The following is a 27913-nucleotide window of genomic DNA, read 5'->3' on the forward strand; positions in this document are numbered from 1 at the left end:
TGGTGATCTAACAGTATTATCAGAGTAGAGAAACTGATGATTCAATGTTGGCAGATTCCTGAAATTATGCATTTTCCCAAATCCACACAATTTCACAGCAAAGAGTGAACCTTAATGTAAAATGTGAACCTCAGTTAACAGTAATGTGTCAAAATTGGTTCATCAGTTATAACAAGTGGACCATACAATTGCAAAACATAAATAATGGGAAACTGTAAGAATGGGGAGGAAGCAGATGAGAACTCTGCATTTTCTGTGTGATTTTTTCCCCCCCTGAAAATCAAAAATTGCTATTATAAATGTCAATCACTTTTTAAAAACTCAGACTAGCCTTTTAAAACTCAAATCCCTTTTAAAAGAAACTCAGTTGTGCTTTTTTTGAATTTCCAAGCCTTTCTTGTTGCCATTTTTTTCTTCTTGAAGAAGTTGTTATCTTCTCCAAGGGCAAGATTATTTCAGTTTTCCTCCATTTGAGAGCATTTTATATTTCTCCTTTATACCTGAAAGTTATTTTCAGCAGAGATAGAATCTGGGTTGACAGTTCTTTTCTTTCAGCACATGAAGCTACTGTTTCTTTTGGTCTTCATGGTTTGGTTTAAGATGACAAATCCCTGCCATTTGGATCAGGTGTTGACTGACAAGTGGTGAGTCATCTCTTTTTAATTTCAATAGTTTTATTTTCCAAGAGTTTCTACTTGCCTCTGTTGTTTTACATTTGATTACCACGTTTGTTGAGAAAGGTTTCTAGGGTTTTTTGTTTGTTTGTTTGTTTTTCTGTTTGCTAAGATTCTTGAATATGTAGGTTTATGCCTTTCAACAATTTGGGGAAATTTCAGTCATTGCTTATTTGATTTTTTCATATAGCTTCATACATTTTATTCTGAAACTCTGACGCCATAGTACTTAGCTGTTGTGTTACTATTCTACAAGTCTCTGAAATTCCATTAATTATTTTTAAGATTTGTGTATTTTGTGAGAACTTCATACATGAGTACTCTCTTTATACCATTTTCAACTCTCCCCATGTCCTCCCCATTACCTCCCAATTTCATGACTTTAATTATTATTGTTACATATATTCTCTCTCTCTCTCTCTTTCTCTCTCTCTCTCTCTCTCTCTCTCTCACACACACACACACACACAAAACCTATTGAGTCCATTTAGTGGTGCTCATATATACGTGTGCTTAGGGAAAACAATTTGGGATTGGATAAACTAAAATCAATTTTCTCTTTGGTATTCAGAATAGATAAATTCCATTGATCTGTCCTCAAGTTTACTGGCTGTTAATTTTTATTATCTCTTTATCTCTTATTTACTATTTTAATCATCTAGTGAGTTTTTAAAATTAGTTATTTTATTTTTTAGCCCCATAATTTCCACTTGGTCCCTTTTTGCATTTATTTTCTATTTTTTCTTTAGTTTAAAGACAATTTGATATTACTAATTAAACATTTTTTGGTACTGCTTTGAATTCTTATTAAAGTCACATCAATGTTAGTATTTATTTTATTGAAATATTTTATCTTTTATTTTTAAATTATGTGTATATGTGGGTGTGTGTGTCTCTGTGGGTAGATATGCATGAGTGCAGGTGTCTAAAGAGGCCAGAGCCATCAGATCCCCCTGGAGCTGGAGAAATGCTCAAACAAGATATCATCAAAATGTTGTGAAAAAAAATTCAAGGGAATGTGGAATATATAGAGACCATTGGGCTGAGGTGAAGACAAATGGCTTTTGAAAATTTATTAATTTCAAAAAGATTTAGGAACAAGAGCCAGATTATACAATATTGTTAACCTTAAATCCAATTAGAAATTTGTTGGTTACTCCCATAATATTTGTGCCACTATTGCACCAGTGGGCATATTTTACCAGGCCAGTTGTTGTAACTTGCAGGATAAACAGCTGGCTAAGGTTGATGATTAATTTTCTGTTCTGGTAGTATGTATAGTACCTTCCAGCACTATGAATGCTACCAATAGAGATGTAGTTTTGAAGTCAGCACCAGCATGATTTCTCCTTTTTTTGTTTAAAGTGCATGTATATAGTCTCTTTGCAATAAGGTCCACTTCATAAGTTGGAGCCCATATCTGACATTGATATCAGCCCTAAGAATCTACAGCTAGACAGGTAACAGACCACAGGGGAGAGCCTAATATTATTATTCTGCTAAATAGATACAGTATTAAGATGACTCCTAATGACTTAATCTTATACCCATAGATCAATGCACCTCTCAACTTTTACCAGAGAAGCTTCCTTATGCAGTAGATGGTCATTAACACAGAAACCCACAAGTGGTCAATGTGCAGAGAATAAGAGGCTGCAGAGTGCTTATCTCTGAAATGGACATTTATATAAAATTTTTGCCTCCCAAGGTTAATGGCTCATTGTAGAACAGAGATTGGTAAGATTGTAAGAGTCAGAGGTGGTGGAATACCACAGGGAAACAGTTTTCCAGACAGTTTGGCAGTTACTTATAGGAACTCACAGCAATGGTGACAACATGAATAAGTCCCATATAAGATCACAGCAGCTAAAATCCCAGCATGGACATGAGACATGGGTAAGAAACTCTAATTCTACCCAAGGAAGTATTGGAAATGGTTGGGAGAGGGGAGTCAATCTGGTTTAAGGGTGAGACTCTTGGTAGGTTGACCAAACTCCAATGAATAGACCCACATCAAAGGACATTTGGGGGTGTGAGTTTAACACACACATTCTCTTTCTCTCTCTCTAAAAAAATTGCAGATGGGGAAGGTGATCTAAATTTAACCAAATGAAATTTTAAAAATTCAAACAAACAAATATCAAACCCTAAAGTATTGTTGATTGATTTCAAAGAATAAAATCAAGTCTCCTTTGGTTATGAAGCAAGGAAAGGGGAACTGATAACAGTGTCAGGTTACATTATTGGCAAGCTTTAGGTCATGATTTATAGCATTCACGTGAGTCACACTCTGGATATTAATAGGCATTATATGTAAAGCTTAAGGTTTAATGAACATTTGCAAGTACTTGTGTTTTCACATGTGTGTACATGCAAATGTCACCTTTCTACCCATGCATGTGCTTAGCTCCAAACACTTTTGGTTTTACAATTGGTATAGTTGCTTTCATGAAAAATGTGTTTCCATTTTCCATAAAACAGAAAAACATACAGGAAAAAAAATAGGTATTCAGGTGAGTTAAGGCAAAAAAGTTTTGAAAATTCAGTGGTTTTATGGCCAAATACTAGAGTACATTTTGAAAAGGTCAGACTCTGAAAGGGATATTAGGTAACTAACTCTATATTATAATTTTTGTAAATCTTGGATACCATTTTAATGATGCTTTTGCAAGTGAGTATTACACCTGTTAATTAAAGTTGAAAAAATAACCAACATCCTTATTATTAGTAACTATAAGTAGCAATTCAGCTGCTGGATATTCTAGGCATATATACTTAAAACACAATGTGCTACATGAAATCAGTGATCCTACGTTTAATTACCTTCTGATGGGAGTTCATTTCATAATGTAAAGGTTAGGTATGGGAAGTTCATTCTACAATGCTGGTACTATTATAATAATGAACACTAAATTGACCACCGAATAAAAAATAATATTGAGGAAATCTATCCACAAGCTGGGTAATTTGTAAGGCTACTACATCCCAAAGAAAATGTACCCTTATTTAAAAAATTTAAATACATTTGTCATTACACAATAGTGCTTACAGGAAGCTAAAAGTTGAAAGCTAAAAGTTGAAGCTAAAAGTCTAGACCTAGGCATAATGAGGATAAAGTAATCACATTAACAGCAGTTGGTCTGATCCTTCTGACTTCAAACCAGTTCTGACACTTATAAAACTGTCCAGGTTTCCAGAAGCTGGGGGCAAATTCTCTGTAGTGTTTATGGTCTCACACTCATGACTCAAGATTATTTATGTCCTTTTTACCTCCTCAAAGTACTTAAAACTACCTCATATGTTATTTCATTACTATCCAGCCTCTTTATGGTTTCTGTTTGTCTTACACATTTTCAAATTTTTCTAATAGTTTTTCTAAACTCACGAACTGACTTGTAAAGTAAATTCTGTCAAATTTGAATAAGCTGGGGACAAGCAGAAAATGAAACCACAAGAAACTTCTGCAGAAAAGTTTTGTAAACTATTCTCTTCAGAAGGCAACCCAAGTAAACACAACCAAGACTTTAAACTAGTGTTTTGTGTATATGTGGGCTGGGCTATATCTGTGCAAATTTTAAGAGCTTGTATTTCTTTATTTTATAATTTTTTATTGAATTTTTGTGTATTTCATACAGAATATCTTAATCAATCTTAATCATCTTTATACCCCCTTCCCCAGTGGAACCTCCCATAGTGCCCCCACTCCATTGGAATTCATACACTCTGTCATTTGTGTTAAGGCCTATCATGTCAAGTTAGTGTCCTCAGGCATCTGTCAGTGTAAGTTCAACCACTGGGGTCTAGGCAGCCTATCTAGAGCCTGTCCCTTTAAGAAGATCAGTTCCTCCTCACCCAGAGATAATTAGTTGCAATCATTCTTTGACCAAGATTGGGGCTTGTTGTCCATTTCCACAGTTCTGTGCTGGGGTTTTGTCTATTTGAGTTTGCATAGGTCTTTTACATGCTGACACCATTGCTGTAAGTTCATATGAGCAAGGTCCCAGGAGCTTGTAGGACTCTATTTCCATATGGTTGTGCACCTCCTTCTTGGCTCTTGCAATCTTTCTGCCCCATCTTCCACTATGGTCCCTCAGCCCTGGGTGGGTGGAGTTTAGTATGAAAGTCCTGTCCAAGAATCTACACACTGCAGACTCTTAGTCTCTGGGCTTTGGCCGTTTTCTTATAAGAACTATCCATTAATATATTTTCCTAATGTACATAAAGACCTTGCTTTCTTTAATAGAGCTTTGGAAATCACTGTATCATTTTAGTTAAAAATTAGAGATTTTTAAAAATGAAAGTGAGAAATTGTTTTTGGCATAATAGATTAAAGGAAAAAGCATGAAATATGGGGTTACAAAGAGAACATGCTTGATAAGTATACCATTAAAAAGTGATGAATTAAAAAAAAGGGAAAATAAAAGCAAATTCATTCTAAAATCAAGGAACAGAGTCAGTCATACATAAAACGGTAGATCAGGCAATTAAAATCTTCAGGATTGAATACATCTGCATCCTTTACTTTTCTTGTTAGTGTCTATTCTTGTCTGTTTTGTTGACTTAAGCATTTATAACTTCTCTTTCTCATATGTGCCTTGATAAGGTTTGCTTTTGACAAGATGTCTCAGAGTACTTATTCTTAAATAGGACAGCTATTTCAAATCTTTGCCTCTCAAGGCTCAGGGATCATTGCAGAAAAGGAGCTGGAAAGATTGTAAAAGACAGAGGGGGTAAGCGACCATGAGGAAACAGAGTTTTCCAGACAGCTGGTCAGATACACAAAAGAACTCACAGCAATGGTGACAAGATGCACAAGGCCTATGCAAGCTCAAACCAGGCAAAAATCCCAGCATAGAAATGGGGAAGTGGGTAAGAAATCCCAACACAACCTAAGAAACTTTTGGAAATTGATGACTACTGGAAGGGAAAAGATATGGATGGGACTTTTGGTGAGTCCAGTGGCTAGACCCACACTGAAGGACATTTAGGGACACAAATCAGACTCTATAGGCTACTCTACACATACAACCAAATTTATATATCTTTCTATCTATCTACATATAGGTAGGTAGGTAGATAGATAGATAGATCGATAGATCGATAGATAGTTGTATGGGGGCTGTGGGGGGAGGTATAGCTAGGGGAGGACAAAATATCATCAAACTATATTATATAAAATAACAAAAATTCAATCAAAGAAATAAAAATGAAAGCCTTTACCATGAATTGTCCTTGTAGATTTTTCTTTTACTGTGTGTTTTATTCAGGCACACATAATCTAGAGATGACACCACAGAGTTCATGTATCATCCCTGTTGTTTCATGAATGTCACTTCCTGCTTCTTACCAGGAAATTTTTCCTTGAGGACAAGGCTCAAGCTACTGCCTTCATTGAGACTTCAAAGTACTGTGTCAGTTTATGTATTTACTCAACAGGTACTCAGTAATGTTAGCTGGTTGAATAAGCGAACCAATGAATCAGATGCAAATTCTCTTAGCTTTGTGAAGAATGATTAATCTGTCCTTCCTTAGGCCTGGTTTAAATGGCCATAAGGAAATTTATTGGCTATTAGTTAACTTCAGGTGCCTTCTGTTGTAGAGCCTATGGAAAATGGTAATTCTCCAGAAATGATCATACTGGTTTTTGAAGTATACTTTTTGGATATAGTATTAGAGGTCTGATTTGGCAAGTGAGCAGTTCTTCAGTGATTATTGAAGTAACCTATACTTTGTATATTAAAAATTATAGATAAAGGGAGAGGTAATGACCTTTACAGAAATCTGCCTTGTAAATTTGGTGTGATTTCCCAGCTCACAAGGGCTGACTAAATTTATTCATATGCTGAGCATCTTTTTTAGTCTGTCTTTGACTTCAAACCATGTGGAAGAATACTACTGGAGGTGTATTGAGTAAATTTTAAATTCATACATGCATGTCAATTTCTTAAAAATTTGGATTGTAAAACTTAATATTCTTGGAAAAATACTTTACCTGAAAAACAAAATATTAAAATATCTGATTATGCTTATCCTGCCTTAGGTAACATTTATTTTAGAATTAATAGGGTATATGAAAGACATATTTACCAAGATTTTTGTCTATTTGAGTCTGTAGTTTCAAAGCAATGATTTAATCCTATTAAAGTGAGTTGAATGAATCATCCACAGGCATTCTCAGTTACGTTAAGTTCAAACTCTAGTCAGTACTAAAGGAATAAAAATAGAGCCGTAACATCTAACTTGTATCATTTATAGTTTGTACTTGAACCTTAGAGCATTGTGGAACCTACTTTTGGAGTTCACAGGGCAAGTCATTGAGATTTGACCTCTGAAAGGACAACTAGTTAGATTTAAAAAGAACTCTACATTTACAAGTTTAAGCTATGTCTTTCTAGGAGATCTAATTAGCTCCCCTACTCAGTGTTCTGTTAAACCAGAGCAAATGTCTTTGCTTTGCTCTGGGCTAAAGTTGGCATCAAGGTACTAGTCTGGAGGCTACTATGTTTTAGAGATTAATGGTTTAGCTTAATGATTAAAAGGTATAAATAATATATGTGCTGTATGATATTTTGGTATAGCTATTATATGATTAGTTTGAGTAGCATTTACCATTAGATTTTTTTCTCTATACATCTAAATGAACTTAAAAGGAGAGAAATTTTGAACAACATGCATTTTTTTGTCTCAAATAATTTTGTGAGTTGGATTAATAGATTTGATTAATATTTACTTTTAAAAGAAATATTCATACTGGAGTTGTTTGTTATTGAGAGTACAACTCACTCAATTTGAACATTCATTGGGAAGCCAAATACCTTTTTTTTTAATATAGTAGGTTAAAGCTCTATTTTTTATTCTCTCACAGAAAGCTTTTGTAAACAAAGCATTGATTTTCTTTATTCAAAAATATTACTTTTATTTTATGTGTATGAATGTATTGTCTGCATATATGTAAGTGTACCCATGCCATGCAATGCCTGAGGAGGTCAGAAGAAGGTATTGGATTCCCCTGGACCTGGAGTTACAGTTATTAGCTGCCAGGTAGGAGCTGAGAATTGAACCTGGGTCCTTGGCAAGAGCAGTCAGTGCTCTTAACCACTGAGCCATCTCTCCAACCCCATAAAGTGCTGATTTTCTAATGTCAAAAAATTACAAAAGTTTATGAATTGTCTGTGGTATGAATATACTGTCAGTAAGGACCCAATAAGAGGAAAAGATGATCTTAAATTTCTTGTGGAAAGCAAGACAAGCAGCTGATTTACACATGTATTTATTTTTCTCTTTGGGACAACATCTCACTCTGTAGTTCAGATTGGACATGGACTTGAACACATGATCCTCCTGCCTCAGGCCCAGGGTGCTGAGATTACTAAGAGTGTGTTTTCATGCCATGTGTTTAGCTTTGGCTCTTTTATCATGTAATAGTATTTTCAACAGTCAAAAACTCTGTATTGTGTAGTATACAGCATTTTAGAAAGGAGACCATTTTTGGTATTAATGCTGTCTTTCGCTATCATCCAGTTTTTCAAAGAACTCTGATCTATTAACTGATTGTCCCTATGAATTCCAACTCCTTTTGTATAAAACACATTTCTTGTATGTTTAAACTTTAAGACTTCAGTTCAGGACATGGTCTTTGGGACCTCAGTAGTAATTAATCTCTCTTTTAAACTATCATTTAGAGAGTTGGCTATAAGTTGGCTATAAGTTGACTTATATGAGATATTTTTCATTATATATTTTTATTCCTCAGTTTTAATTGTGTGTTTCTAACCTATAAGGCTAATGCATAGTTCATCATTGTGTCTTCATGAGTATCAAGGGCTAGGATTTTTGCTTAAGTCTGCAGTTCACTTTTTATTTATTTATTTATTTATTTATTTATTCATTCATTCATTTGCATTTGAGACAGGGTTTTCCCGTAGCCCCAGCTGGCCTGGAACTCATGATATAGACCAGATTGGCTTTGATCTCACAGAGATCCACCTGCCTCTGCACCCAGAGTGCTGGGACTAAAGGCGTGCACCACCATGCCCAGTAGTTCAGTTCTCTTAGGACAGTCACTCCAGTCTTTGACCTGGCCTGTTAGGACATTTTTGAGCACTTGCCATTTATATATGATTTACATTATAAATTCTCTCCTCATTATATTGTACTAGTATGTATTTTTAGCATTGTATTTTATCTTTAGAATAAAATAAACAATAAAAAATTCTAGCTTTTACTACTTTCATTGTAGTTATGGGACCTTATTTTGGACATCAGCACCCTAAGTACCAGTATGTGAGAGAGCTGGATATAATATCAACACTGGTCGTCTTTGGTTAGGAAGTTCTTCTTAGTGGCAGGAGTTGTATGATCCAAACTTGGCACCCTATACCTCTGGACAGAAAAGTTCCAGGGACCTTGCTAAGAGGAGAGAAGGCAAAAACTTCTTTGTTTAAGGTCTGCACCATCACGTCTCTGTGCATCTTCCTGTCCTACAGTTTGTGTGGATCCTCCACTATCTTCAAGGTTCATTTCATTGGCTCTCCCTCAGAAATACTTTCTTTAGTCTCTGAGACCCTCAATAAGAATTAATCTCTTGCCAGGTGTGGAGGCCCACATCTTTGAACCCAGCACTCAGGCGGCAGAAGCAGGTGGATCTCAGTGAATTCAAGGCCAGCCTGGTCTACAAAGGGTGTTCCAGGGCAGCTGGGGCTATAGGGAGACACAGTCTCAAAAAGACCAAAACCAAACCAAAACAAAAATAATCTCTCCTTCTAAATCATCACTTGGATTTTATTATAGGAGGTGGCCATAAGCTGCCTGATGTCATAGTTTTCCCTTACATACGTGTTCCTCAGTTTACTTGCTAATGTGTTTCTAAACTGAAAGGTGAATGCATATCTTATCATTGTGTTCTTATCAAAGCCAAAGACTGTGGTGTGTGCTTAATGGTCATTCAGTAAAATATTCCTGTTCAGCCTCTTGCTTAGGACACTGCAGAAACTTCGAAATGGTCTCTTGCCTGGTCAACTTCTTCCCATTAACCTTCCATAATGTGACATATTACATTCCTGAAGAGATCTCCAATTATGTTATCCATTCTTTAAAAGTGTTCATTGACTACATTTCAAATTATGTGTGTGCTCCTTTAACTCAAGGTCTTAAATAATCTCTTTCCCACTTTTCTACTTTTAGTTCTTTACTACATTTTGAATCATATTTTCAAGTCAAAATATAATAGTCACAACTCATCAAATATGTCCAGGCTATTGTGCTGCAAATCCTTAGGTAGTTTCTGTGAGTACGGATTGCTTCTAGTTGCTATAGATTTAAAAAAGGATGTGTCAAAACAATGATGAAATATTTGTGTGCTGACAATGCAAGATCATGAATTTATGGCTGTATTCACACCTATACACTAAAGATTTAATAGACGGTAACATGCACTGCACCTTTCCTTGGCTTCCATGATGGTTAAGTGCAAAGAGTAGACCTGGATCCAGGTTGAATACATCTGAAGTAGTTGAATATAATTAGTAAATTTACTTCTCTGTCTTATTTTTCGTTCCTGCTCTGCCTTTATTTCTGTGGGAGTGTGTATATGCATATCTCAGGTATGAAACTGAGGGTTGCAGATTAGTATGATGCTGGGTTTCCAGTAATTCTAAACACATTAAGCTAATTTATACCATGTATATATTCAGCTTTGGAAAACATAAGTGATTAAGAAACAGTTCTACAGCAGCATAGAGGATAAAGAAAGGCTTTGAAGAGGTTAGAGAAAGTATTCCCCCAAACATTATACCAAGTTGTGTTCTGATAAATGTAAAACAGGGTGGACCAGTAGGAAGGGAGAAAGATACTCCAGGCATTGCAGACAGCAAACAACACAATTCTGAGGTGAGCAATCATGAAGAACTTCTCAACACAACCATATGAAGAGCAGTGAAGGGGTAAGTTATATATTAACCTTAATGATAAAAGAAATTATGAGATTGTTATTGTTATATGAACAAAAAATCCAATTCAATATTATTCTAGAATGAAGAATGACTAACAAAAATAAACATGACAAAGGTAGAATGTAGTTCTTAAAAATTTCAGATAAAAAAAAAGTAAGCTTTACATGGGCTGGAGAGGTGGCTCAACAGTTAAGAGCATTGTTGGAGATGTAATGGCAAAATCATTTCATACGTGATCCACAATCTGTTTAAGATCAGTGAAAGGAAAATACCCCAATCATTGTTTAAAATTTCAAACTACTTGAATGTGGTGCACATCTATAATCCCAGCACATGAGAGGCAGAATCAGAAGAACAGCAAGTTCTAGACCAACCTGGGCTAAAACAGCAAGACCTGTCTCAAAACAACAATAGCAACAACAACAACAACAAAAACCCTGAAACTAAGGGTAGGGGGCTCTGAGGAATGTAGTCACTCAGAGAAGAATGACATTGCTGCCCAGCACCAGGGAGTCCTCTATGCTCTACTCCACCATCTGCCTACCACCAGAGGAATGTGGAACTGTGACTCACAGTAGGGGGCCAAAGCTTCAGACTCATGTGAGGAAATGTGAGGTTGGACAACGTAGGTCACTGGAAGCAAGTCTTTGAAGGCTATTTGTTTTTCTGCCCCTCGTGTCATGAGGTGAACAGTTCTCCCCACTGAGCCCTCTCTCTCCTCATGCTGTTCTGCCTCACTTATAGGCCCACAGCTATGGGACTAAGAGACCAAGGGCTGAAACTCTAAAACCATGAATCAAATTAAATCATTCCTGAAGTTGTTTTCTCAGCTATCTTGACAGAGTGGTAAAAAGAACCTACTGCAAGTTTTAATATTGCTCACAAATTTAACTTTAAAAGTTAGCCGTCCTTTCCTGCAGCATCTACTCTCAGCATATTAAAGTACTGCTAGAATTCTTCCTCTTCTCTTCACATCATTCTTGCCAACCTACTAATGCTTTCAGGAGTAAGTGAGGTAGAAAGTATCTGTAGAACAATTTGAATTCATTTCTAATGGAGAGGAAAAGGAAAATATTCCAGCTGATAATTAAATGCCTCCAATAACAGAGCTCACTCATTTTGCCATTGGCTCAATATAACAGCTGAAAGGTCTATTTTTAATATTTTATTTATTATTTTATTTTAGTGTATGAGTGTATTGATTGCATATATGTACATGCAGCTGTGTTGTGCAATGCCAGCAATGGTCAGAAGGGGGAATTGGATCCCTAGAACTAGAGTTACAGATAGTTGTTAGCTGCTGTGTGGGTGCTGTCCAGAAAGTCATTGATTGTTGCAAGTGGAAAATGGTTTGTTAGTGTTGCTACCTATAGATCTAGAGGATGTTTGAAGAAGAATCTTTGGAAATATGTGAAAGCAGATGTAGGAGCAGAAAGCCCTTATTTACATAATTTCCATTCTATTTTAGTGAAATAGTTTACTGACAGTTTAGTAATAGTAGAAGAGAGTTTACAATCATGGTTTTGTACAACATTCCAGTTTCTTTTTGTCAAGCACTGTTGCCATTTTTCTAGAATCCTCAGAAGTGATACCCAACTCTCATCAAGTATTCATATTGCCTTTTTTATTTGTTAATAATTAATTGGGTTATTATGATGCATTCGAGTAGCTAGAAGTGTACTTGTGAAAAGGCGTTCAAGAGCCAAGAAAATGCAGATAAGAACTATTGAGTGGTCATTTGAAGTTGATCTTTCTCAATTCCCTGTTCTGAAATATAGAATCATTGTTCTAGGTAAATGCCCATTGTGTGACTAACCAGAAATAGATGAGTATTGAGTGTGACAAATTGGACACGGGAGAGGAAGATAGAATAGAATGAATTCTTTGGGGATAAACATCAGTATAGAGCACTCCCTTTTATTTCAAATTCAGAAGTTCAATTTAAAAAAGGAAAATCTTTCAGGCAGAATAATAGTATTAGGCTTTCTCCTATGGCCTGTGACTTGACTAGCCACATGTTCCGAGGCCTGATATCAGTGTCAAGTATGGGCTCCGTCTTATGAAGCAGACCTTAAATCCAATTAGAAAGTGATTGGTTAATCCCATAATATTCATGCCACTATTGCACCAGGGAGCAGATTTTGCCAGGCCAGTTGTTGTTGAAGCATGCAGAATTCACAGATGGATAAAGTTAATGATTAATTTTTTTCTTGTGGGAGCATACATAGCACCTTCCAGCACTCTGGAAGCTAGCCTGTAAAGATGAAAGTTTTAAGTCAGAGGAACTATTTGGAAACTGATGACTATTGGTAAGAGGAGAGTCAGTCTCTTTTAAAGATGTGATTCTTGGCAGGTTAACCAGGCTCCAGTAGATGGATCCACACCGAAGCACATTTGGGGATATAAATTTGACTCTATAGTTTTTTATTTATATATAATAAATATATTGTAATATATAATAGAGTACATTAAATTGTGCAGAAGGTAGTAAGAGGGAATGTAGATAGGAGAGGGGATCTAAATACTATCAAAATATATTATTTGAAATGAGTAAATATTCAACAAAAAAGGAAAAAAGTCTTTAGGATAAAAATACTTTAAAAATATCATTTACCTTTGGTTTTCATTAGGAAAAGTAACTTAATATCTTAATAAATCATGTGTGAGAGAAGTTAAATTTAAAAGAGAATAATTGTCATTCTAAAATGAGAACTAGGCAAGCCACGGGCTCTGAAAGATGTATTTTGCAGTGGTTACATAAGAGTCAATTAATTCATGGAACTATTTTTGCCATCCTAATGTTAAGAGCATCTTATGAAAGAAAAGTTAAAAGGATATATTTAATAACTTCAGAATCATTGCTGGTTATTTTATCATAGTGGGTTAACTTTATCAAAAGGTCAATCTGGAAAGTTCTGTCATTGATAATACTGTGAGTGAACTAACCAAATACATACACGTAGTTCATCTAAAGGTGAAATCTATGTAACTTTGAATGAATGATTGGTCTGATCTCGGTGGAGTTAATAATTTCATTTTAGCTTCATTTTTTACTTATTTTATTCTTGTGACATTTAATGAAATCTATAAACAAACTTTAAAATAATCTTATTCAACAATTTTATACTTGGGCTTTTAAGCATAGTTTCATGTGACCATGAAATTATTATTAGTCTGTTCTTTCAATACAGCTGCTTGGTGGAGGATGGGATTCAATCATCTGTCTAATGGAAATTAACAAATGCAATCCATTTGGCCAAAACAGTTCCATAAATTAGACATTTAAGAAAAGTTTTATGGGAATGTGCAAAGAACTCTCTCTACCATAGAAAAATGATAAGATTTATGGGATTTCTATTTAAAAACTGATTCTTTGCTTCACTTCTTTTTTACTCTTAAGACTCTGATGTATTCTCCTCAGCTGTACAAAAATCAATCACATTACATTCATTGTTCCTCAAATAAAATATAATTCTTTTTCCTAGTCTAAAACATCCTACATGATTTGGTTCCTATCTGTCTTCCTAATCTAGTCCCAAGCCATTCTTTTCCCTTCCACTGTGCTGCAAACCAGCCTTAATTCAGCTCTGTGAGCCCAGCACGCTGACTTCTAATAGTCTTTGCACGTAACATTCATTTCATCCTGCTCTGTGCATGGCTGGCTCCTTTTTATTCGTGAAGATGATGGTCTTGTTTTCTCTTTTGCCAAGTTAGCCTCTATGCACATGAATGTATATTTAATCTTTATTTGGTGATCTTCTGGTTAGCCTAAAGTTGACAAGTTCGGTCTTTATTCCCAGCAAATGCTTGATGTGTATAAGCTGGTCAATAATTAGATGTGTAAAAATAGATCTAGTGATTATTAATTCCTTCATAGTCCTGAAACACTGCTTTTATGCATTTACTAGAAATATATTGAACTTTAGCACAGAAACAATGGATTGTTGATGGTTTTGAAAAACATAAAGAAACCAGGAATAGTATGATACAATCCAGGAGACCATTATATTTTTTGAATTTTATTTTAAAATTCTCATAAATGACAAATACTAGAAAAATTTCAGAAGCTCTGTAGACCTACAGGTTGACTCTTTTAAGTAAGCTGATAATTTCGAGGTTTAGTCAGTGTAGTATAGAAACCTGACTAGTATGCCATATAAAAATAGAATTTTCTCTGTTTATATCTTGACCAACACCAGCAAATGCAGAAAGAGGAAATTTTGTATACGTTCTGTGCTCAATGTGGGAAGGTAGAACAAATAATTTAATATTGCTAAATATATAAAATTAGTTAAATATTTTTATTTATTACAAGCTGTGCTGTGACATAATTCAAGATTTAATATTAACTTAGGAATTTAGAGAAATTATATTATCACATAAGCACTAATAATAAAATCTTAAATTTGCTTTGGTTTATTCTCTAGGCAATTTGGAATAAATATTTTAGGTAAAGTTTGAAGAGATGCTGGAAGGCCAAGCAAAAACTGCCAAGAATTGGGTTAATTGGCATAATGCAAGGTGGCTGGGCACAGTTGGGGAAAGTGTCAGAGTAGGGAGAGTCCCTACCAAGAAAGACGGTTTGCGCAATTAGCTCTCTGAACTTTAACCCCTCCAGAATAATTAATGAGTAAGAGAGGGGATCAAGACAAAGACACAAAGTGATATGGTAGATGCTGGCAAGCAATACATCAAAGAATGCTCGTAATTGGCCCTGTGGCTTTCATTCTTTGCCCTATTTCTTTCAATTCATTGACTCAAAATAATGGGTTCAGGTTCATTATCAACAGGTTTTAGCTGTAAGAGTACAACATTGCAACAAAGCTTGGATTGTGGCAGTGCTGAAAACTAAGTAAGAAGTTTCAGTTGAAAATCACTTTTTGAAGAAGAAAAATAACAGATTCCTTCTGAATAAGTCAACAGCATTTACACTCGTATTTAGAATCTTGAAAACATTATATTCTCCAACTCTAAAATGCTGGAATATGGTTGGTGTGGGCAGGTATGTATACTTCCACTTCAGTGATTTGTTAGTCCATGGTGAGAGGGTTTATATGCTGTTATGTTAAACGAAGCTCAGTTACTCACATGCCATATGTAAAAATAGCCAATATTTTGTACCTCCAAGCATATGGTTCTATGCTATTTTTTATAATTTTGAATAATATTGTTCATAGAAATTTTGATTCCCTTTGATTATTTACTTTTCTGATTATAATAGGAGATATGTTGGAAGTTTTGTGAGAAATTTCTAAAACAAGTGTTCTGGATTGTAATTAAGATAAATTTGTTTTAAATATAGTTCGTATTTTAAAAACAATTCATATTGTGCAGAAATACAAAATTTCTTTCAATGTTTATGTCTTCATATTTAATTTTATGTGTTCATCATGAAAGTCAAAAGACAAGTTAAATTTTAGTTTTTACTTGGTAACTGGAAAAATCTTACTAATTACTCCAAAGTTTAAAGAAATTATTATTGTAGTCATTAATATTTTTACTAACATATTTATATTCAGTTTTAGACATCTAAATACTGTTAGGAAATTCCAAATATCACTTTTACATTTAATTAATGTAGATGTTTACCATTAAAGTTCTAAAATATTTTTGTATTATTACCATTTTTTATAAAATTGTACACACTTTGAACAAAATTTCGTTAAACGGTTCTGTACTCTTAGTTATTATGTTGTCTCTCAAAATTATACTGTATGTCAATATACATATCTTTGTATATTGTATATCAATAAGTTATGTCTTTTTATTAAAATTTAAGTAAAATTTTCTTGAAGTTTGAGTAAAATACCAAAGAAGAGATTGAGTTAGAGATTTAGTTGTGTAATTCCTGTTAAATACAGCACCCGTCAAGATGACTTGAAGATGGCTGTTACAGATGAGACGTTTAAAAGAACCTTATTTGGGTACTGTTTTGTACATTTGTATAACATTGCAATCTATAGTAATTGCATAAAATGTTTCTGCTAATCATGTGATACTTGCTAATCAAAATTCTGTGTAATCACCTAATTTATTTGAATATATTTTTGGAAAATCATTGATTCCTTATAAGAAGACATGCATCACAAACTTAACTTTTGCATTTCCTGGTGTACAGCTCACCCTGGTATGTTATCTTTGTGTTAGATCATAATCTACATTAGATTTTAAATGAAGAAGATACTAGCTTTTACATGGTTAATACCACATTTCCAGTTTGGTTGATAATGAAATTGTTAACACTTAATATTGGCCAAATATGGTCTGTAGTGAGTTGAAAATTTTTAGACTTACAGGATTAGTGTTTGAAGAACTTTAGATACCAGCTTTTGCCTGCAGTTTAACAAGTTAATCTAGAAGGCACTCCTAGTTCCACCAAGCTGTTAAATCTGGAAGTCATGTATTCAAGAATATGGCATTGGCAGAAATTTCCTCTCTGATGAAATACCTAACTCACTTGAAGCAGATGTGTCGACATACACATTTATCACTTCTGGATGTATTTCATGATTTCATAGGCACATAGTTTCTGATATGATAACCATAGTTATAGAAGGACTGAAAAATCAAACATAAATATGCTTGTCATCATTACACTCATGTTCTGCTTGGGGAGTTAAATGTGTAAACAAAGAATAAAATAATGTTCAATACCACACTTTATATATACTTATATAATGGTATATCATACATGTGTGATGTCTAATCACATGTATGTATTTTCTTGAACAGAAGAAAGGAGCAGTTAAGGGTTGTCTTAGAAGTCTTGCGAGAAGAAGTGACATTTAAATGTGGGTTGATGAAAGCTGGAAAAAATGTGGTGTTTGAAGTTACCACAGCATAAAGAACATACAACTTCCAAAAAGCAAAGTAATGCATTGAATTGTTTAAAAGATTACCTGGAGTAGGAACACAGAGTACTGGATGGAGTTGCTGGTATGTTAAACTGGTATACTGCATGGAGTCAGTTTGAAAGGCACCACTTATCTCTGCTGTAGAGTTTTGGTTAAATTCTAGCAGCTGTGGAAAGAACTTTGGAATATCTGTCAGTGTGTCCTTGAGGAAGCAAGTGTGTGGGCAGTGGGTGGCTGGAGCAGATAGACTAGTGTCCAGGGCAGCAGAATGAACTGCTAGAAAGCTACTGTCATTTTTACAGTATTAGTACAGAATTAGAACAATTAAGCATGATCTACTCAACTGAGTTTGGAAAGTCCCGTGTGTGCATGTGTGCATTCTTTTTCCTGCCTAATTGCCTCTCCTCATGCATAAACCCCACCCCACACACATTTCTTTTTTAGAATTTCATAATTTAGTTCTGTTTAGGTATGTTATATATTTTAATTCAGCTTTTTTGTGTTGGTATGAAGGTGTCCAGCTTTACCTGTTTGCATAGGAATATCCAATTGTTCCAGTACTGTTTATTGAAGAGGTTATTTTCTCCCATTTTCTTTTCTGAGAACTCGTGTTAAAAAAAATCAATTGAATATAAATGTAAGGATATTTTCCTCTGGACTTTCAAGTCCATTCCATTGATCTACATTTATTCTTGGTTATTTACACCCAGTCTTGATTACTACAGATTTATGGGGAAATTTTTCCATTTTTTTATTGTTTGAGAATTTCATACATGTATACAACATATTTTGTTCCAATCCAGTTCCTATTCCCTCCTCTCCAATTCTTCCCCTATCCCTTCCATGCTGCTTTCCTCCCCAGTTCATTTGTATTTTTTCTTAAACCCATTGAGCCCATTTAGTGCTAGTGTATGCGTAGCTATAGGGCCAGCTCTTGGAGCACTGATAACCTTTCAAGGGCCTCATCCTGGAAGCAGGCTAACTGTCCTATTCCAGAAGCCATCAGTTACCAATAGCTGCTCAACTAAGGGTGGGACTTCATGAGCTCCTCCCTCATCCATGCTAAGATTTTGTCTGACTTGATCTTGTACAGGACTTGTGCACAGAATCACAGCTGTTTTGAGTCCATATGTGCAATGGCACTCTAGTATCTGGCAAACACTCTTTCATTGCCAATGTCCACTACTTCTGGCTCTTACAGTCTTTCTTCCCCCTCTTTCACAATGATCCCCAAGCCTTGTGAAGGGAGAAGAGGCTGTAATGTAACTGTCTCATTTAGAACTGATCATTCCACAGTCTTAATTTGTGCATGTCAGCCAGTTGTAGGTGTCTGTATTAATTGCCATTTACTGCAAAAGAAACTTCTTTGATGAGGGTTGAGAGATTCACTAACCTGTGGGTATAAAGACAAGAACTTAATATCCGTTTAGCAGAATCACAGTATTAGATTCTCACCTAGGGCCTATGACCTAGCTGGTCATGGGTGTTTGGCCCGGTTAATAGTATCAGGCATACCAGGAATGAATTCCATCTTGTGGAGCGGGCTTTAAATCCAAACAGAAAATCCCATAATATTCATGCCATCGTTGCACCAGTGGGCATATCTTGCCAGGCTAGTCATTATTGTAGCTTTCTGTGTCCACAACCAGGTATGACTGTTGATTACTTCTCTCCCCTGGTAGCATTCATAGGACCTTCCAGCACTATAACAGCTAGCTAGTAGAGATTAAACATCCAAGTTAGCACCAGCTTGATTTCTTTGTGTCCTATGATTCAAGTATGTGTTATCTTTAGCATTAAATTCTCAAGGGTAACCAAGAGCAATAACAATAGCCTGTAATGTTTGAAGAGGCCTATGGGAGACCATTAACCAATAACTCAAAAAGAGGCAACCTATACCTGGCACTGGACATTTTTATTTGGCATCCTATGGTGTCTGTGAGAAGCACTGTTATACAGTTATAAGAATCTGAACTTCAGATATATATATAATATTTTGGATGCCTCTACAACAGCAGATTTCCATATAGTATTTTCAAAGGTCTTTCGTGTTAGTTTTCCTTCCCCACATTTCCTTTTCTGCCTTGCCCTCCCGTCTCCTAACACTTCCTGTCCATTATTCCCCTGCTCCCATGGTGCCACTGATATTCTATCCCCTCCTCTTGAAATTCACCCCACATGGTTCCTTGCTAGTTTGCTGACTTTTATCTTCCAATTTAGTTCTTTTTCACTCATTTTCAAGACTTGCTGGCTGTCCTGGACTTACTGAATTTCCAGAATTATCTTGTCAGCAAAATAAGGCTACTAGGACTTTGATAGAGATTTCATCAAATCTGTGAATCAACTGAAGGGATATTGCAAAAGGATATTGCAATCTCAACAGAACTACAATTTTCTATCTATAATGATAGACCCTCTTGCTATCATTTAAACTTTTTCTTTTTATTATTTTTATTTTATGTGTATGAATGTATTGCCTGCATGTGTGTAAGAGCACCTGTGTTGTGCAGTGCCCAAGTGTGGAAGCCAGAAGAGGGCATTTGATCCCCTGGAACTGGAGTCATGGATGCTTGTTAGCTGCCATGTGGGTTCTGGGATTTGAATCTGGGTCTTTTGCAGGAGAAGTTAGTGCTCTTAATCACCGAGCCATTGCTTTAACCCCAAATCTTTTATTTTCAAAAGCATTTTGTAGTTGTAAGATACAATATTTGTGCTATTTAATCCTCAATGTATTTTCTGATGTTTTGTAAATAGAATTGTTTTAACACTATTGTTTTTGAATTGCTTGTTTATAGAAATACTTTATTATTTATTGATTTTGTTTTTTATAACATTGCTGAGCTTGTTTATTTTCTCTAATAGTTTTCTAGTGCATTCATTAAGGTTTTCTTTGTTTAAAATCATGCCAGCTGCAATACTAGAGATATTTGCATTTCTTCTTCTCCTCCTCCTCCTCCTCCTCCTCCTCCTCCTGTGTGTGTGTGTGTGTGTGTGTGTGTGTGTTTGTGTGACATGGTCTCACTATGCCTGCCTGATCTGGAACTCCCTATAGACCAGACTGATCTCACACTCACAGAGATCCATTTGACTCTTCCCCCGAGTGCTTGGAACTAAAGGCATATGTGCCTCAAGCCTGGCCTTATCTGTTCTTTTCTGATATAGATGCATTTATTTGTTTATTTATTTATTTATTTATTTATTTTTGCTTAATTGCTCTGTCTTGAATGTCTAGTATAGTGTTTAATAGAAGGGGTAAGAGTGGGCATCCTTATCTTATTCCTGGTCTTATATAGCAAGCATCCATTTATTCACCACTATGTGTAGTGTTAGCTATATTTTTCGTATGTAACCTTGATTATGTTGATCACTTCTATTCCTAGTTTGTTGAGTATTTCATTTTAATCTTCAAAATGTGTTAGATTTGTTTGATGCTTTCTTTGCCTCTATAAAGATAGCAATATCATTTTTATAAGATGAAATTTAAAAATCTTTAAAGTTAGTAGTCTGTGGATATATCAATACAGCATTTTATGATTACTTCAACATCCTTGTAATGCATCTTTATTTTTGTCAATACGCTATTAAGAACAATGAGAGCAAATACAAGAATATAATTTGTATTTTCCATATTTTGGTCTTTCATACCAAATGTATCATTTTATATAAGATTTAAATAGATTTTTACCCAAGTATGTAGCTACAAAGTACAATTTTTGTATATTTTCAGTGCAGACAGATTATTCTTTGTCTTTGGGAAATAAATGAATTCCTTTTTGTATTTCTGTTATGAGAAACACACATTTCCTAGCTTAAATAGTATTATACATTTTACTTAAAATTATGACACATACAACAGAACTGAAAATGGGCCTCTGCTTTGATATTTAAGCTTAAGAAAATCCAAGCACATCTTTACTGACTGAGACATTTTAATAACAGAAGATGTTTAGAACCAAAAAGATGTTATTAGCGTTCATAAGAGAATTATTTAAAATAATATTTGTGCTATATGTGTTAATTTCAGAATTTCTTTCACCGTACCCTTTATGTAAGCACAGCAATGATTATTAATGACTGAAGAAATGTCTTTAGATCTAGTCGAGTATACTTTTTAAGAAAAAAGGAAATAAAGATGTTTTTCAAATTTAGTATTCTTAAAATAATAAATCATTTCTTTAAAATATCTTTGATTATATAGTGTATTAAAATGTCAGTGCAAGATAAATATTCCTGAATTGCTATGTACCTGAGTTGCCCTTTAGATACCTAATACCTTGATCCAGATTCAGTTTTTTTTCAACTGTAGTCTGCCTGCTGTGATGAAAGAGTCATCTCATCTTGTATTAATTTCATTTGATATATGGAATATCATTATGTGGTAGCTGTTGGGTTAAGCTTGAATTCACAGAATCTCTAAACTTTATAAGTCATACTTAAAACTTCCTTTGTGTCTGTCAGAGATATTTTAATTTTAATTTGGGTGTCTACTTACCAATGAATACATAGAGTAAAAGTATTACCTGTTTTACTTGTGAACTATTTTTAACTGCAATAAATATTTAATTAAAAATTCCTTATCTCAAAGATACATCAAATGAAATAGATTAAATGCATGTGTGAATAGATGTATATATATTATTATCTGTTTGTGTGTGTACTTTTTTATTGTTTTGAGATAGGGTTTCCCAGTAGCCTGAGATGTCCTGGAACTTACTATGTAGACTAGGCTGGTCTTGATCTCACAGAGATCTGGCTGACTGTGCCTCCTGAGTGCTGGGATTAAAGGCATGTGCCACCATACCTGGCATATCTTGCCACTGTGATTTTGCCCTTTTTTCATTTAATCATTCTGCAAGGACTCTACGTTCAACGTTTACAGCAGTGGAATATTTTAAGTGTATTTCGTTGGGTACAACGTGAGTGTTTGCATATGTGAGTGTCACTTTTGAGTTTATGTGCTTATTTTTCCATTCTGTGTTGCTCTTCTTATGGGATTATGTTTTCAGACATATTTTGGAAGAGATTAGTTTTTTTCATACTTCCTTGGTAAAACAGACAGTAACACTGTTGAAGTTGTTATACATATATTCCATCCTTGGTTATTAAAGAAACATTATTTTAAAACTGTATCTTGACACTGAAACTTTAATCTAGCTTGGTGATTTCTGATATATCTATATATCTATATTGAAAAAGGCTTTTTAATATATTTTTATCAATTCTTTGAGAATTTCATACTCTGTCTTTTGATTATATTCACCCTCTACTTCTCCTCCTACCTCCTCTCAAATCCACCTTCACCTCCTTATCTCCTCCCAACTTTATGTCTGCTCTTTTTTTAATAACTCACCAAGTCCAATTTGGGGCCATCCACTGGAGTGTGGTTGACTTACCAGAGGACCTACCCTTAAAGAAAACGGACTCTTTCTCCCCAGAAGCCATCATCTGCCAGTCATTCTTTAGCTAGGGCTGGTAGCTCTCCACTTTACGCTAGAATGAAGATTGGCTTGATCTTGTGCAGGTTTTGTGCAGGCAACCACATCGGCTCACATTTCTGAGTGTAGTGGTCCTATCAGGTCCAGATCTTCCTTGCTCAGATCTTCCTTGACCTCTGACTTTTACAATCTTTCTACCCCATCTTTCATGATAGTCCTTGATCCTTAGAGAAGGCAGATAATATAGAGAAACAATTTGTTGCTAAGCACTCCACTGCTGACACTCTCTGTACTTTAGCTATTTGTGAGTTTTGGTATTAATCACCATCCACTGTACGAACTTCTCTGATGAGGCCAAGGAGCTGCACCAATCTCTGGACAGACACATACAAATTTAGAGGGAAGTTTGAAACTGGAGGTTTGCCTCTGGGACCTGTGAGATACCAGGTCATGAGTTCTTGGCCAGATTTCCAGTACAAGACTTTCAGAGGATTAACAACTGCTGAAACATCATAGCATGATGGAAACATGTCTGAAGGGGAGACAAAAGCTTTGCGGGTGGCACTGATATCAAGGTATGCACACCTCCAAAATGTGGTAGAAGCTCTGCACTAACATCTAGTCACTTTTGGATTACTTTCAACAAGTCCAAACAGCCAGTTCAGCAAAAGGCACAGCACTGTCTAGTAGAAGCAGTTCCTGTCAGCCCCTGCTACTGTGAGAATGACACAATCATTTCCTGTAGCATTTGCACCCCAGATTCTCTTTCAGACTCACCAGTTCTCCACTGTAAGAGTCCTGCATACTGACTCCTTCCCAGAGTCTGTACAGAGGCCATCAGAGGCACCAACCAGTCAGATGTCTCTTCTGCTGACCACAGACCTCTCAAACTTTGCATGTTTGCCACATGAGCCAGGGTCCTTGTGAATCACTATCTGGAGTCAGAGGGCATAAGGCTCAGGCTGTGTTGAAGGATAAACAAGATGTGACGGCAATGCAGAGGGTAGAGGTTCTTCAGTCAGTCCAATGAGTCTTTTCTGAACAACAACAGAGCAAGGAGATAGTAGAAAAGGCCCAGAAAGTGGTCAGTGATTCAAATAAACTTCTGGAAATACTGACTGATGCTCTGGTGCATGTCAGGAGAAAGTAGAAGAAAAGCTACCCCCTGTACCCATCATAGCAACAAACTTGCTAGAACGGGGCCAATCAAACCTCAGGCAAAAACTGAAGAAACAATATCTGAAAGGCTGTGGTTTATTGCAGGGCATTAAGGGAAAATGATGTCAGATAATGCCAGCAGCTACAGGGGTAAAAGGTTCTGTGACATTATCCTATCTAGAGCTTGGAGTTGCACCAGGGCCATAAGGGCATTTTATACACAGATTCTGCATCAGTTGAAACGAGGCGTTGCAAGCTCACACCTATTATATAACATTTGCTTGGTTGACATACATCTTCAGTCAGTTTATGTAGGAGTATGTGCAAATATTCCATAAGTTAGCACAATTTATACTGAAAGATCTTTATGATGAAATGAAACACTGGAAACAGAAGGAAAATGGTTGGGCCTTGAATCCAATCAGAAAGTCGTTAGTCACCCCTAGAACATCTGTGTCTCTACTGCACTCATGGGCACACACAGGGTTCAGAGTTGGATAATACTGTTGATGACTTTTTTTCCTCCCAGCAGTCTACATAACGCTTTCCAGTACTATATCAGCTATCCATCAGGGAGGAAACTTCCTGGTCTGTTCCAACCTGATTTCTCCATGTTCTATGCCAAAGTGTATAGTGTCTTCAGTAATAAGATCTTACCATCATGTTACATAGTGCAACCAAGAACAGTGGCCATAGCCTATATTATTCTGTGGGTCTGTGGGACCCCAATCACAAACAACATGAGGGGAGATCTCCCACATCTGGCCCTGGGCTTTTTATTTGGCAATATATGACTTCTGGGAGGAGTATTATTACTCTGTAGAGAGTAACTATAATTAAACTCTCTTATATGAATATATATTCATATAAGAGAAAAAACTAGAAATAGAGCTACCATAAGATCTATTGATCTTCAAAAAATATATATATGTGAAGATTATAAAATAGTAGGTTTCCATATGGCTTTTTCAACACCCTTAGTGCTATTATCCCTTCCTCAACTCTTTCCTCTGCCTTACCCTCCAATCCCTCTACCCACCTAAACCCACCTTCCCCCATTCTATTTCCCCTTCATATCACCTCTGTTCTACTATTCCTCCTCCCTTAAGATTTCCACTTCCCTCCATCCACCATAGTTCTGTTTCTAGTTTGATGAATTCTATAGGTATTCCACGTTAAACATACAGATCTAAAGATTACACAGATATACATATGAGTGAGAACATGTTTTGTTTGTCTTTCTGAGTCTGGGTTACTTCCTTCAGTATAGTAGTTTCCAGTTGCATCCATTTACCTGCAAATTTCATAATTTCATCTTTCTTTACAGCTGAATAAAATTCCATAGTGCATAGGTACCACATTTTAATTATTCATTCATCAGTTGATGGACATCTAGGTTGTTTTTACGTACTAGCTATTGTGAATAGAGTAGCTATGAACATGGATGAGCTTGTGTCTCTATAGTAGGAAACAGTGTATTTGCCCAGGAGTGGTATAGCTGGGTTCTTATGGTAGATCTATTTCTAGTTTTTTGAGGAATTACTACACTGAATTCCATAACGCCTGCATCACTTTTCCCTCCCACTAACAATGCATGAGGGTTTCTGTTTCCCACACACCCTCACCAGCATTTGTCTTTTGTTTTCTTTAATCGTATCCATTCTGACTGAGATGAAATCTCCAAGTAGTTTTAATTTTCTTTTCCCTGGTGGCTAAAGATCGTGAACACTTTAAAAATATTTCTTAGCCATATGTTTTTTTTTTTTCCCTGGGGAACTCTGTTCAACTCAATAGCCCAATTTTTATCTGGGTTGTTTCCTTTGTGTTTTTGTTTTTTTTTTTTTTGAGTTATTTTTATATTCTAGACACTAATTCTCTGTCAGATGTGTAGCTGGCAAATATTTTTTACATGGCAGTGATTTTACCTGCTGAGTCCTCTTACCAGGCCCTATATTTGCTTGTTTTTACATTTCACAAATGATTATATGTTGTTTTATATATATATATACACGTGTATATATACACATATATGTTTATATCTTTTTAAAGAAGTAGACTTGATGGTGCTAGAGAGATAGCTCAGTGGTTAAGAGCACTGTCTGCTCTTTCAGAGGACCCATCCTTGGTTCTCAGCACCCACATGACAACTGGTAGTCATTTATAACTCCAGTTCCAGAGGATCCAACTCCTTCTTCTGGTCTCTATGAGCATTGCATGACATGTGTGGACTTACATACATTCAGGCAAAACACTCGTATGCATAAAATAAAAAAATAAAAATAGAAAAGAAATAGACTTGAAAGAATCAGCATGAATTACTCGATGCTAAAAATGATCAGATATCTTGATATATTAAAGTTACGGACTAGATGAGTATTTTGAGGTTAATGTCTAAATGTGTTTTAAAATTTGTTAGTAGAAAGTTGGATTAATTGTGGCAGGTAAAAGAGCATTTGGTACAGTTTTGTATGACTTTAGACAAGAAACCATAAATCCAATAGGTAAGGTAGGGGTGGGTGGGAAAGATAAAATAGGAAAAATTTTAAAGTATTGATACCTTTCCTCATGTAAGATTAGCCAGGAGGAGAAGGTCACTAAAAGTGTATGCAAGTAAATCAAATCAATTTAAAATTGAACTTAAAATTATGACAGCAGACTTTGAAACTGTTGATGAATAGTGTTCTATCAATCTGGAGGTGAGGCTCTGAGCATCTCAGAACTCTTCCACTTCAATGTAGCCATCCTCAGCATGAAGACGGAATAGGCACCAAACATCTGCATTGAATTACTGAAGCTCTTGATTTCTTACTGAATCAATTCTGAGGAGATGCGATTTTTCAGATTTTGTAATACTTTTTCACAATTATAACCATATGGGGATCACTAACAATGTCTTATCTTTCTAGTCTCCTCTTTATCTGTAGTTTTCCTCTTAATTCATCATCTTATTCATATCTTTTCTTCATTTTGACAAAATTTTTCCAAGGGATTTGCTCATTTTTATTTCTCCCCCCAAAGAACCAACTTGAGCATTGCTGTTCTCTTCCCATGCTCTGCATGTGTCTGTATCTTTCTGTGAGTATATAATGCTGGCGATTGAAATCAGTGCCTTATACATGCTGAGCAGATACTCTACTACTGAGCTACAACCTCAACCATCACGTTGATCTTTTGTTTCTACTTCATTTAATTTGGGAAACAATCTCTGTATATGAGAGCTCAGTATGTTTGCTAAAAATCAATGTATGAAAAAAACGTAAAATAAAAAACCCCCAATTAGCAAACCTTAAAGAATGATGTCTCTGGGGCTGGAGAGATGGCTCATTGGGTTAAAGCAATGACTGCTCTTGCAGAGGACCCAGGTTTGATTCCCAGCACCCACATGGCGGCTATGAACCATCCTTAACTCCAGTTCCAGGGGAACCTGAAGCCCTCTTCTGACTTCTGTGGCTTTGCATGACACAAGTGCACTCACATACATGCAGGCAATACAGACATACACATAAAATAAAAATAATAAATAAAATATTAAAAAAGAATGATGTCTATGTATTTTCCCATTTTCTTAAAGTTACAGTTTCATTTCTACAGTTCATTATGTTCACACCTTACTCAGGAATAAATATTTATAGGTTTTGACTTTGTTCAGGTTCAATTTATTCTATTCTTGGAAAACAGATGTTCTTATGAAGGTATGTCTGCCTTTAAATGAAAGAAGTAGATACATCAGATGAGACTGGATATGCTTAGGGTGCAATAATTGTGGACAAGTATTAGGTACAGTACTAGACTTCCTACAGTTTCCTTCTGGATTTGGTATATATATTTAAATTATTTATTTA

The sequence above is a fragment of the Nannospalax galili genome, unplaced genomic scaffold (assembly GCF_000622305.1).
Source record: "Nannospalax galili isolate Female #2095 unplaced genomic scaffold, S.galili_v1.0 scaffold171, whole genome shotgun sequence".
Classification (NCBI taxonomy): domain Eukaryota; kingdom Metazoa; phylum Chordata; class Mammalia; order Rodentia; family Spalacidae; genus Nannospalax; species Nannospalax galili.